Raw genomic sequence first — 12545 nt, forward strand, 5'->3', positions numbered from 1 at the left:
TTCATCCATCTATCTATCCATCCATCCATCCACCCAGTGTCATTCATTCATTCATTCATTCATTCTATCCATCCATTCATTCATCTACTCATTCATCATCCATCCATCCATCCATCCATCCATCCATATATCCTCCACTGTCCAACCATCCATCCATACATGCACCTGTCCATTCATCCTTCTCTCCATGTATTCATTCATCTACTCATTCATCATCCATCCATCCATGTTTCATCCATTCTCCACCCATTCATTCATTCATTCTATCCATCCATCCATCCATACATGCACCTATCCATTCATCCTCCTATCCATCTATTCATTCATCTACTCATTCATCATCCATCCATGTTTCATCCATTCTCCACCTATTCATCCATTCATTCTTCTATCATCCATCCATTCATTCATGTACCCATTCATCATCCATCCATCCATTGACCCATCCATCATCCATCCAGCCTCCATTGATCCATCCGTCATCCACCTACCATCCACTTTCACATCCATCTGTCCATCTCCCATCCATCTAAACACCCACTCTGCATCCATCTGTCCACCTGCCACCTCTCCATCCACCCATCTGTTTATAATCCAAGACACATAGTGTCGGGATTAAAAGCACAGGTTCTGTAGTCCGATTTCTCGAATTCGAATTCCACCTCCATCGCTCACTGGCGCCATGCCCTGGGAGGAGCTGCTAACCTGCGCATTAGTCCTTCTCATCTGTCAAATGAGGGGCACGAACGAGGATCACAAAAGTCTGTGGCGAAAATTAAATGAGATGCTACACTACAGTGTCTAGCGCCACGCCTGGCACACAGGATGTGCTCAGTAAACGCTGGTTGTGTTTCCCGAGTGACACCCGTGTGCCGGACGCTGTCCCCACGGCCAGTCTGGGGAGGGTCCTGCTGCGGACAGGGACGTCCGTCCCTGGGCTGGAGTCCAGCGGGGGGCCTGCGAGCTGGGCGGGAAGGACTGTGAAAGAATGGCCCGTGCGTATTGTTTTTAATGCTGTTGTTTGAGGGGAAATTCCTGCTTTTAGTGGAGGTTTGTTTGCCCTGTGTCCATGAGGTCTCTTAAAAAATTTTTAAAAATCATGAAACAAACATATCAAAGAAAACCAAACTCCTTGGTGAGATGTCCTGGGGGTGGGGGTGTCCGAGGGTGCCCTTGGGATCCTGGCCTGGCCCCGAGGGCGGGGGGGGCACGGGTGCTGTAGACGCCACGTCCTCACTCGGGACTTGTGTACGGTTTCCACTCTGCTCCCGCCCTTCCGGAATGCCACCCCCCCTCTGTCCCCGGGGTTTAGCGGGAGACGGGACGTGTGTCTTCTCAGATGCGGACTGACGTGCCTCTTTTATAAATTCCTGGGCATCACTATTGATTTGGGGCCGAGGGTTTCGAAATCCGATCTGCGAGGCCCTGGAGGCTCCCCGCCGCAGTAATAATGCGCTGTCATCCTTAATATCTCCAGTCCCGACGCCACATTCATATCCTGCCATACTCCTATCAGGCTGCAGAGGCGAGGCGGCTCCCGCACAGCCTGGGGGGGTGGGGTGGGGCTGCTGTGAGGGCCCCACGGCCCCCCCCCCCCCGCTCCCTCTCCTCCCCCAGCCTGTCTCCCCACCTGCAAACCACACCTGCGCCCCCAGCTGAAGGGGCCTGAGGTTGCGTCCTGGGGGCACCAAGTGTATTCCTACCCCCTGCATTGCACAGTTTTCACTGCGGCCCAGAGAGGGGCGGGACTTGCCCGAGGTCACACAGCAAGTTGGTGGGGGGCGGGGAGAGCTGAAACCCCCTGTAGTTCAAGGGTCACCCAGTCTGTGTCCCCAGGGGCCAGGCATTAACCAGAGGAAGTGGCACAGGTGGGTGTGAGTCAGCGGGGCCACTGTGTTCCCCAGGCCAGGCCCTTCTAGGCGCTGCCTCTGGGAGAGCCCACAGCTCCTGAATTTTGTAGACAAGCCCCGAATCCAGAATCTATGTCACCTTTCTTGCTTTAAAAAAAATGTTGGGTCCAGCCGGCGTGGCTCAGTGGTTGAGCGTCAACCTATGAACCAGGAGGTCACAGTTCGATTCCTGGTCAAGGGCACATGCCTGGGTTGCAGGCTCCATCCCCAGTAGGGGGCGTGCAGGAGGCAGCTGATCCATGATTCTCTCTCATCATAGATGTTGCTCCCTCTCTCCCTCTCCCTTCCTCTCTGAAGTCAATAAAAATATTTTTTTAAAAATATATTTTATTGATTTTTTACAGAGAGGAAGGGAGAGAGATAGAGAGTTAGAAACATCCATGAGAGTGAAACATGGATCAGCTGCCTCCTACACATCTCCTACTGGGGATGTGCCCGAGTACATGCCCTTGACCGGAATCGAACCTGGGACCTTTCAGTCCGCAGGCTGACGCTCTATCCACTGAGCCAAACCGGTTCCGGCAAAAATATTTTTTTTTACAAAGAAAATAAGGGAGTGGAGCAGCTGGTTTTCCAGGTCACAGACTGCTGGCCAATAGCCAGTCACGATGTCCACGTAGCCGGTCACGGTCAGGGCCAACAGAATGGAAGAGGGAACGGTCGGCAGAGCAGAGCGAGCAACGGGCTAGAACGGGAGGGAAGGCGAGGAAGTGCCCGGGGACCTCCCACTTGGCAAGCGTCGTTTCCTGAAAGTGCGTGTTGGCCTTCCGTGTGGGATTAGTGCGGGGTCGTGGCGTGTATGCGTTTCTGGCTGTACTAGTAGGTGGCACCTGAGAACTTAGCAAAGCTCAGGCTCGACGGCCTGCAGAGATTCTCCTGAACCTCGTGGCTCCTAAGTGCAGGTCCGTGGCCGGGCTGTTCTTGGCCAGTGATGCCGCCTCTGACTCAGTGGCCTCATCTGTACAATGGGAGTGACTGAGCGCCCTGCCTGTCCACAGCGTGGTGGGAGGAGCAGCGAGGGAAGCCCGGCAGGTGTTTGGCCCACAGCGCACAGTAGGTGCTGCAGGCCAGCCGCTCCTGCTGGGCTGCGCAGCGGCTCTCAGACGCGGGGAAAGGAGACAGGGGCCAGACCCACCACCCGAGGGCCTCCCCTGCCAGCCTGGGGGTGAGGAGGGCGGGGGCGGGGGGGAGGACAGGGTGTGCAGGGCACCAGTTTTGCAGCTGGGCCCAGGGACACCCCGGGGAGCCCCAGCGGATGGTTAGCCCCGCACCAAACCCGGCACGGCCTGGGCGCCAGGTCTGCGGTGCCGTCCGGTGGACCCCTGGCAGGCGGGTCCCTCCGCCTTCCATGGCCCCCAGAACCATCTCTGCCTCATGCCCGTCCCTGGGCTGAGCTGAGAGCTTGGGCTCCAGCGGTGGGAAGCCTGGTGGGCGGTCCCCGCCCCAGACCTGTGACCCGGGCTGGACCAGCATCTCCTCTTGCTGGCGGGTTCGCACCTCTGTGCCTGTGATTCCGTTTCGAACCGTGCAGCCCGGCCCACCTCTGTGACAATAACTACTTCTTCGCCTGCGTGCCCACCCCCCACTTTCCTTAACGATGCACGACAGGTCTGTGAAGAAGTGTTAACATCCAAAAAATAAAGAGGGACAGAAACAAATGAAGATGTTGTCAAGGGTGCAGGGAACGGGAAGCCAGCCTCCTGCAAGGGCAGCGGGAAAGAGGACACCTGAGACTTACTTTTGGCGCGAGCGGGGAGGGGCAGGAGTGCGGGGCTGGGGCGGGGCCTGGGTGGGTGCCAGGGCCATGGAGAGGGACCCTCGGGTGTCTGGGAACTTTCCCGGATCTGGTGGCCGAGAGGAGCAAGGTCACAGGACGCGGTGGGGGTGTGCGCCCCGAGGCGCGGCGGCCCCCCCTCCCGGTCCCCCCTCTCCCGTGCAGATGGCCACATTTGCGGGTTAACTGGAACAGCTGGAGATGCATTATTAGTTTCCTGCTGCTCCTTCATATTTGCTGGGATTTTTTTTTTTTTTAACGGCAACATAATTTACAACTCGCGCGCCGGTGACAGAGCCGGGCGCGCTCTAAATCCGAGTCAGATTTATGCCCGGCCGCTGCTTATCGGCGAATGAAGTCATAATTATTGCTTTGTACCATTAAATAGCATAAATATATAAACTGTTATACAAATTGCAGCCGACGTTGTCTCTGGGGAGCGCTAGACCAAATTTTAATGCCGCGCATTCGTCTGGGTTGGCAGTTTCCATGGTATATAATAATGTTGATAAATTTTTCTGTAGCAGGTGACATTTGAAAGCATTAATTTTGATGCTGGAAAAAAAAAAAATTTTCGAAGGATGCCCGGCCCCGAACCGGGCGGTGTTTCGAGGAGCCGCCGGGTGAGGCCCCGGGTGAGGTGGGGTGTCCCTTTAAGAGCACAGAGAAGGGGGGTGTGTGCGCGGAAGGGGGGACATGTGTCACCTCCCCCGGCCCCTCGCACACGAGATTGCCCCCTCCTCCCTCGGCTCCCGGAGGAAGGCGGCGGATCCGTTTTCCATGGCAATGATGATAATTAATTTCAAAAAATTCAAATCGATTCCTTTCTCCCTGAAATGCGAAGTGTGCGAGGGAACGCGGAAGGCGCGCCGTCGGCGGGAGGGTCCGCACCCCAACCTCCTTCCCAATTATGTAAATGCCGCGCCGGGTGGAGAGAATCCCCGTCCTAATTAGGGATGCGGCGCCGGCCTCAGACCTGGCCCCCCTCCTGCAGCCTCGTCGTCGGGGCGACGTTCGCCCCAAGCCCGAGACAGCGCCTGGCATTTAGCTGGCGTGCCCTGCGAGAGCGGGCGGCCGGAGGGAGGGCACCCCTTCCGCCCTCAGGAGGGGGCGTGGGGACTGGGATGCTCTGGCTGGGCCCACTGGCCACTCGGGAGCCGAGAGAGAGAGAGAGAGAGAGAGAGAGAGAGAGAGAGAGAGAGAGAGAATTGAGCTGCTAGGGTTCTCCCCTGCCCTGGGCTGGGGTGACTGTCAGCACCACAGACGAAGGGCCCCCACCCACTTGGGAGCCCCACTGGTCTCCACGCACAGAGCCCCCCGCGGTGGACACGGGGGCAAATGGAAAGCAGCCCTGGTGGTTTGCGGTCCTTGTGGTTTGGGGGTTGTTTGTTCCCTGCCGCTCATGTCCAGCCCAGCTGACGGATCCAGGGCTCCGTGGGCTCCCCCAAACGTCATGGTTTCCTTCAGGCTGCTAGGAAACTTGGTCTCCCCCACCCGCAGAAAGAAGATCAAATACGTGCCCATAGATGTGCGCCCACTGTTGGCGGCGAGAGAGCCGAGGCTCAGAGAAGCAAAGGGTCTTTCCTGAGCTCACAGCGTATCGGCACCGGCAGCCGAGGCCCCTCATCACAAATAGGCTCCTTCTTTCCTTTTGCTCCGTCTTTGGAAGCGAATTCTCCTTGACGGGTCACAAGCGCTAGGGCCTCGGAGCACCTGGCAGGTCAGGGTGGGGCCGTGGAGGGTAAGTCAGTAGGGACTGGTGGTGACTTCCGGGAAGAGTCCAAAAGCGCTAAAACTCAGCGTCTTGCCCATAGCCTGTCTCCTCGACATTGAATTCTATGCCCCAGAGAGACCTTCCTTTAGCGGCTACTGTGCATCGCTAGCGGGTGTTTGCTCTCAGCTTTCAATCTGGAACTTTCTGAGAAGTTCTCTCCCACTGGCTGCCTCTCCCTGTCCCCCAGCTCCCGATACAGACCTTTCCAGGGAGGACGGGGACATGCCCTTCGCCTCCTGGTCCGAGGGACCGAGGGACCCTGTGGGCTCTCTGATCCCGCCTCCTCCTCTCACACTCACAGACCAGGACTCTGGGCTCAGAGAGGGAAAGCACCTTCCCCAAGGCCACACAGCAGGAGCTTCCCCGGGGAGAGCCACTGTTCAGAGGCGCAGGGAGCAACTGAGAGTGTGTGTGTGTGTGGGGGGGGGGGGGGGGGTGAAGTGGAAAAGAGCCAGCAGGGAATAAATAAAAGGGACACCCCTAAGCAATGTTGACTTTAAAGAATATATATTTTTTATTGGTTTCAGAGAGGGGGAGAGAGAGAGAGAGAGAGAGAGAAACATCAATGATGAGAGAGAACCATGGATCGGCTGCCTCCTGCACACCCTGCACTGGGGATGGAGCCCGTAACCCGGGCCTGTGCCCTGACCGGGAATCCAACCGTGACCTCCGGGTTCATAGGTCGATGCTCAACCCCTGAGCCCCACCGGCCGGGCTCAATGTTCACTTGTTTTTGCTGAGTCAGAAGTGGACTTGCTGGGTGCTGGGCAGAAGGAGAATCTGTGCGAGGGGACAGCCGCCTTGTGGGCACAATCGTTTGAGACGCCGCGTGGACGCTGGTATGCCGGCCTGTTCCCAGTCCTGGGCGCTGCGCTCTGCACAGCCCGAAACCGAGTGTTGGATTTACCGGCCTTTCCGCCTCTGCTGCCAACAGGAATGAGTGCGGAGCCCTGTGGCCCGGATGCGGGGCTCGGTCACTGTCCCCCCGGAGAGGCTGCAGGAGCCCACCCTGGTGGGGAGCGTTGGACACGGTGCCCGGCACACGGCCCCTGGCCAGCGCTAACCTTGATCAGCCCTCCGTCCTGTCTCAGGGCTGGCAGCCGGGGCTGGGCCGTGTCCGCAGGTTTGCGTGGGGGGCAGGCAGGACGGGCCCTCAGCATGGGCGGTGCAGAGGGGAGGAGCGGGGTCCCGTGCGGGCTCAGCCACGGCCGTGAGCCGGTGACCTTAGACCAGTTGCTGAACTTCGTTCCGTGTCAGCGTGCTCCTCCGGTGCTGGGACAGGAGAGGGCACGGCCTCAGCGTCGCTGGGAGGATGAGTGAGGAGCTGGGGGAGCCGCGTGGCTCCAGTTTTCATGTGATTTACCGGAGATTTGTTGTTCCTATCAGTGCTGCCCTGCAGGAAGCAGGACACGGTGAGGTCAGGCCCGGCATCCCCTTGGCCTGCGTGTCCTGGGCACCGGCACTGCGCTCTGCCCTGGGTGCTCCATCTATACCGCAGCCTGGACGGCGAATGGAACCCCCGGGATGGTTTCTTGGATGCCGCCCCCCCCCCTTCCCCGGAGAGGCGCCTGCTCCAGGGTCCTGCTGCAGTGCACCTGGCCCACGGGGCCTTTGTCCCGAGAGAACCCTCCTCCGGATCATCTCCACGTGCTCCTGCAAGGCCACCTCCTCCAGGAAGCCGTGGGGATTCACTCGTTCACTCAGCCCGTATCTGTTGGGCACCCACTAGGTGGCAGACACCTGCGAAGGTGCTCCCCACCTTGCCCGGGGGCTTCCCTCCCTTCTGGTGTTGCCCTGCCCCCACCCAAGTGTAGAGACACCCCCCACGGCGCTGGGCCTTCCTGCCCGCTGCTACCCACACACCTGGCTCCCCGCCCTCCCCGAGGAAGCGAGAGGCTTTGAAAACTTGATTGAAGCCTGACATCCGTCCAGAGAAGTGCACACATCAGGGATCAGGGATCAGGGCGTGAGGAGTTTTCTGCCTCCAGACACAGAGGCAGAGCTGAGGGCCCAGAGGCTCCCAGGTGCCCCTGCCGCCCTGCCCGCCTCAAGGGCACGTGCTGCCCTCACACCGGGGCCTCAGGGGGTTTGGTCCCTGGAGGTGATTTAAAGGTGGGAAAAGGGTCTCATTCGTCCTGGGCCTCCTGGACCGCCCTGTCCAGTACCTGGCATGTGTGAATAAATAAGCGGACGGATGGACGGATGGATGGATGGACGGACAGACAGACAGATGGACGGAGAGATGGATGGATGGATGGACAGACAGACGGATGGATGGACGGACAGAAAGACGGACGGATGAACGGACGGGCGGATGTGTCAGATGATGCCCGGACAAGAATGATGATGGTGTTACGTTAATAATGGCCCACAGTGGCTGCCTCCTCTCCGCCTGTCTAATCAGGGTTTCACGGCTGCCTCGTCGGCTCCTACTGCGATTCAGAGAGGTCAGCGCCCGCCCAAGGTCATCCAGCCGGGAGTGGCGGTCGCTATGACCCCGGGTCCGCCCGCCCGCGTCTGGAGCCGGCACTCTGAGCCCGGCGTCCCCGCTGGTTTCCAGCCCCTGGGCAGTCTTTCCTCGGCGGGGGCCAGCTGGACACGGGCTCAGCGGGCGACGGAGCCGAGCTGTGCTCGGCGGGCGCGCTGCCCGCTCCTCGCGCCCCCGCCCCCCTGCCGGGCGCCCCCTCCTCCCGGGCCCCGCGGAGCCCTCTGTGTGTCTCTCGGAAGGACAGGGCATATTTCTTCCCAACCCTCCCCAGGCCCAGCCCACGCTGGAGGGCTTCATCATTATGCAAATTAGCTGGATCGGATCTGCTCCCGCAGAGGACTGGGGGGGTTGGCAGGGGGGCGGCAGAAGGACGGATTGAGCCTCTAGTAGGCCCTGGACGGGTGGGGGCGGGGAGAAGGGTGGGCATGGAGACCGGGCTGGTGCCAATGATCTGCCACCCCTGGGGAGGCTGCGGGACGGGGGAACTGGGGACAGGTGCTGGGGGGCAGGGGGGCGGCTCAGGCTCCCGGCGTGGTTGCCAAGGATGGGGCCGGAGACAGACCTTCCTCTTGGATTCGCTCTTTGTGTGCTGAGCCCTGTATGATTCATCAGTGAGGAAGCATCGGCGGAGGGTGATTTGTTTCTAACAAGCGTATGAAATACTGGCGTCGTTTGTGGGCTCATTGCGGTGCTGATTGTAAACACTCCCCCATGCCCACTCCTTTCTGTCAAATTAGCATCCAAAATGCAGATCCTGGGTCTTCGCAGCTTTCTGCCGCCTCTCCCGGAGCTGGCGGGACCGCAAGGGAAGGGGTGGCGATAGGACCCCGGCCTTGGACGGACGGGAGCGTTGAGGACTCCCAGACTCGAGGGGTGAGGGGTGGCCCCTTGCTGGGCGCCGCCCCCCACCCCCAGGCGGGGCTCCAGGCCCTGGCAGCCCAGCTGCTCCCCCTGCCTCTCTCCCTGCCAAGCCTCCTGCCCAGCTCCTCCGGCCCCAGAGCCTGTCAGCCTCAGTCTCACCCGGGCGCAGGCCTGGGCAGGCGGCAGCTGGCCTGGGAGCCTTGGAGCCGCCGCCTCCCCGGGTCCCGCCCGCTCTGACCCAGCGGAGGCAGGAGGCAGGGTTGCTCAGGACGTCCGAGTGGCTGGGGGCTGCCACACACCAGCCCCCTCCGCTCTCTCCATCGCCCCACACCGCCCGGCCTCTGGCGCTGTGGCCATGAGTCACACCAGGCGGGCCCTTCTCTGTGGGGCAGGGGCCTGGACATCCCCCCTGTGTCCCGGCGCCTGAGAAGTCCCGTAAGAGGTGGGTAAGCAGCCCGGAGGATGCTCCCGGCCCCACCCAGACTCAGAGCCGGACCCTGGGCGGGGCGTTTCCCTCCAGGCCTCCGTCTCCTGTCTGTGAAGTGGGGAGAGAGTCGTGGTGGTGACGCAGGTCTTGCCGGAACACCTTCCCAGCCACGCGTGGGAGCCGGCGAGAGCCCAGCAGGGGCACCAGGCTCTCAGATGCCGATGCGGCTCATACAACTCCGTCCTGTCTTAGGCGCGCACAGAGCGGTGATGGTGCCGGGCCCAGGGAGCAGGGTCAGAGGGGAGGGCGTGGGGAATGGCCACGTCCGGGCTGAGCCCGAGGTCTGCTCGCGTGCAGTGTCAGTCACGACGGGACCGTCCCGGGTCTACCTGAGACTCCCGCAAAGCACGTTCTGTGTGGGCGCTCGCGTGGGCACACGCCGGTCGCCGTCTGGCTCATTGATGCGTTGCTGCGGCTCATTTAAAAAATGCCCGGCCAGCGTGGCTCAGTGGCCGAGCATCGACCTATGAACCGGGAGGTCACGGTTCCGTTCCTGGTCAGGGCACAGGCCCGGGTTGTGGGCTCGATCCCCAGTGGGGGGCGTGCAGGAGGCAGCCGGTCCATGATTCTTTCTCATCATTGATGTTTCTATCTCCCTCTCCCTTCCTCTCTGAAGTCAATACAAATATATCTTAAAAAAAGATCTAGCCAGGGTGGGGGATGATGTCAGCCAGAGGAAAGCCCTGGTAGAGGGAGCGGGGGCGACAGGAGGGTTGCGGCCTGCCTGTCACGTTCACTGTTGGAGCCGGTGACTGAGGAGGGTTGGCGCGGTGGGTTTTCCCGCAGTCGCCTTGCTGTGGGGAACCTGAAGGTCGGGACGTCGTCCGGGGGCGTCGACGTGTTAAGGACTGAGGACGGACAGGCTGCCCGTGTTCACGGAGGGCCCGGGGCGGGGTGTGGGGGGGAATCTTCCTGTTCAGAGGGGCCTGGTCTGTGCAGGTGAGGGGCCTGTCAAGAGACAGGGACCGTCTTCACTCGGTGTGTCAGGCCCCTGAGCCCCAGTTCTAGAGGTTTGGAGGCAGAGAAGCCCTCACCTCTTTAGGGCTCCAAGTCCCGCTCCTGACCCAGTGGAGGCCCGCGGTCCGCCAGGCTTGACTTGCCACCCACTGCATTCCCCTCTCGCTGTTCAGCGGGGGGCCGAAGGGGGCCCCTCCCGCCTCTCGGTGACGTGTCCAGGCCTGGATGGTGACTTCTCTCTCTCTCTCTCTCTCTCTCTCTCTCTCTCTCTCTCGTTAATCCTCACCTGAGAATAGTTTTTCATTGATTCTTGGGGAGAGTGGGAGAGAGAGGGAAAGACAGAGAGAAAATCCATGTGAGAGAAACACATCAATGGGTTGCCTCCTGCATGTGCCCCAACCAGGACCCAGGCCAGGGAGGAGTCTGCAACCGAGGTACGTGCCCTTGACCGGAATCGAACCCGGGACCCTTCGGTCCTCGGGCCGACGCTCTATCCACTGAGCCACACCGGCCAGGGTGGCTTCTCTTTTGCCAGCTCACCTAGACACCATGTCCTGAATGTCCCGGACGCTCATGTGCCGAGGGGCCCAGGACGGGCCGTCGCTGTGAGAAGTTTGTAGGTGGGGCTCCCTGCAAAGGAAGCGCATTTTCTCAGACCACCCGGGGCTGCTGGCTGCTGGGGCTGGGTTCCCTGGCAGCGGGCGAGCGGATCGGGGTGCCTGGAGGAGCCCCCTCCCTCCGCGCCCGTCCAGCGGGGCCGCCTCTGTTGGAGGTCCTGAGGGCACTGGGCCCGGCCATGAGGGAGGCCCGGGCGGCAGGTGAACCTGAGTCACGCCCGCCTCTCAGGCCCCTCTTTGACCTGCAGGGAGGTCCCGCTGAGTTTCAGGAGTGGGACGAGGAGAAGATACACACACACACACACACACACACTCGCGCTCACACACACACACACACACATACACACACACTCACACACACGGGACTTTGGTCCTGGGGTCACCTGAGGGGTGAGGGAAGCAGGGAGCTGCCGCCAGCCACGGTTGGACAGGAGGGTTTGAAGTCGGATCCGAGTTCGGCTGTTGTAAATGTGGGAGTGGCCAGAGGTGGAAGGGCGTCCAGACGGGGAAAGTGACGGAGGCACTGACAGAGGGACATCACATCGGCCCAGGACCTGCCCCGGCAGGTGCTCCCTAAACCTGGGCTGTGGTGCATCTGAGGGCGGAGTCTCGGCCGGAATCACAGGAGCAGAGTCCGGTGACAGAGTGGCGGGGCGGCAGCACCGCGATCAGATTTAATCCCCTTGCTCCCTCTCGCGCCCTCCGTTCAACAGCCCCTGAGGGCCATCTCCCTCCCCACTTCGCGGACGAGGACACTGAGGCCTGGAGGGCAGTGCCCGCCCGTGTCTGCTCTGCGTCTGGGTGGGGCCTGAGCATCCCCCGCTGCCTCCTTCTCAGCCACGTCTCCTCCTTCCAGAGGAGCTCCTCTCGTCGGAACAGGGTGTGGGGGGGGGTGCGTCAGCCGAGCTGTCCTGTTTGCTGTGACGGGAAACCTCCAGGGGCCTTTACCGGCCTCGTCCTCAGGCTTAGCTGACCCCCAGCTAAGATCCATCTGACGGGCTCCTGGGAGCAGGTGGTCCGAGGAGCCATCTGGAGCCTTCTGATTGCAGTTTCGGGGGAGGGAGCAGAGTCCTGGGACTCAGAGAGCGGCGTCCTGGACGCGGCCCCGGCCAGATGGCCGGTCTTGCCGTGGGAACCCCGGGGCGCGGGCGGCAGTGGCTGAGCCAGCCAGGCCTCCCCCCAGGAGGGAGGTTGTCCCCCCTCTCGGCCCTCCTTCCTCAAGCCCCTTCTCGACACCTCCCCCAGGTGTGCAGAGCGATGCCCACCTGCCTGGGAACGGGACTCAAGTAGGGAGAGACTGGCCCAACCCGGGAACAAAGCCAGGCAGCCCAGGGACCAGGCCAGGCAGCCCAGGGACCAGGCCAGGCCCGGGCACAGGCGGAGGGAAGGACTCGGGGCCCCTCCTGGGTGCAGTGTCACTGGATGCCGGAGGGCAGGAGGGCCCAGTGCTCCTGGCTAGAATGAGTGGAGGGGCGCAGGGGTGGGCGACCTGGCCAGGCAGCTCACGAACCATGTCAGGCAGCTCCAGGGAACAGGCCAGGCAGCCCAGGGACCAACCCAGGTCTGGGCACAGGCGGAGGGAAGGACTCGGGGCCCCTCCTGGGTGCAGTGTCACTGGATGCACGGAGGGCAGGAGGGCCCAGTGCTCCTGGCTAGAATGAGTGGAGGGGCGCAGGG

The sequence above is a fragment of the Myotis lucifugus genome, unplaced genomic scaffold (genome assembly GCF_000147115.1).
Source record: "Myotis lucifugus unplaced genomic scaffold, Myoluc2.0 scaffold_962, whole genome shotgun sequence".
Classification (NCBI taxonomy): domain Eukaryota; kingdom Metazoa; phylum Chordata; class Mammalia; order Chiroptera; family Vespertilionidae; genus Myotis; species Myotis lucifugus.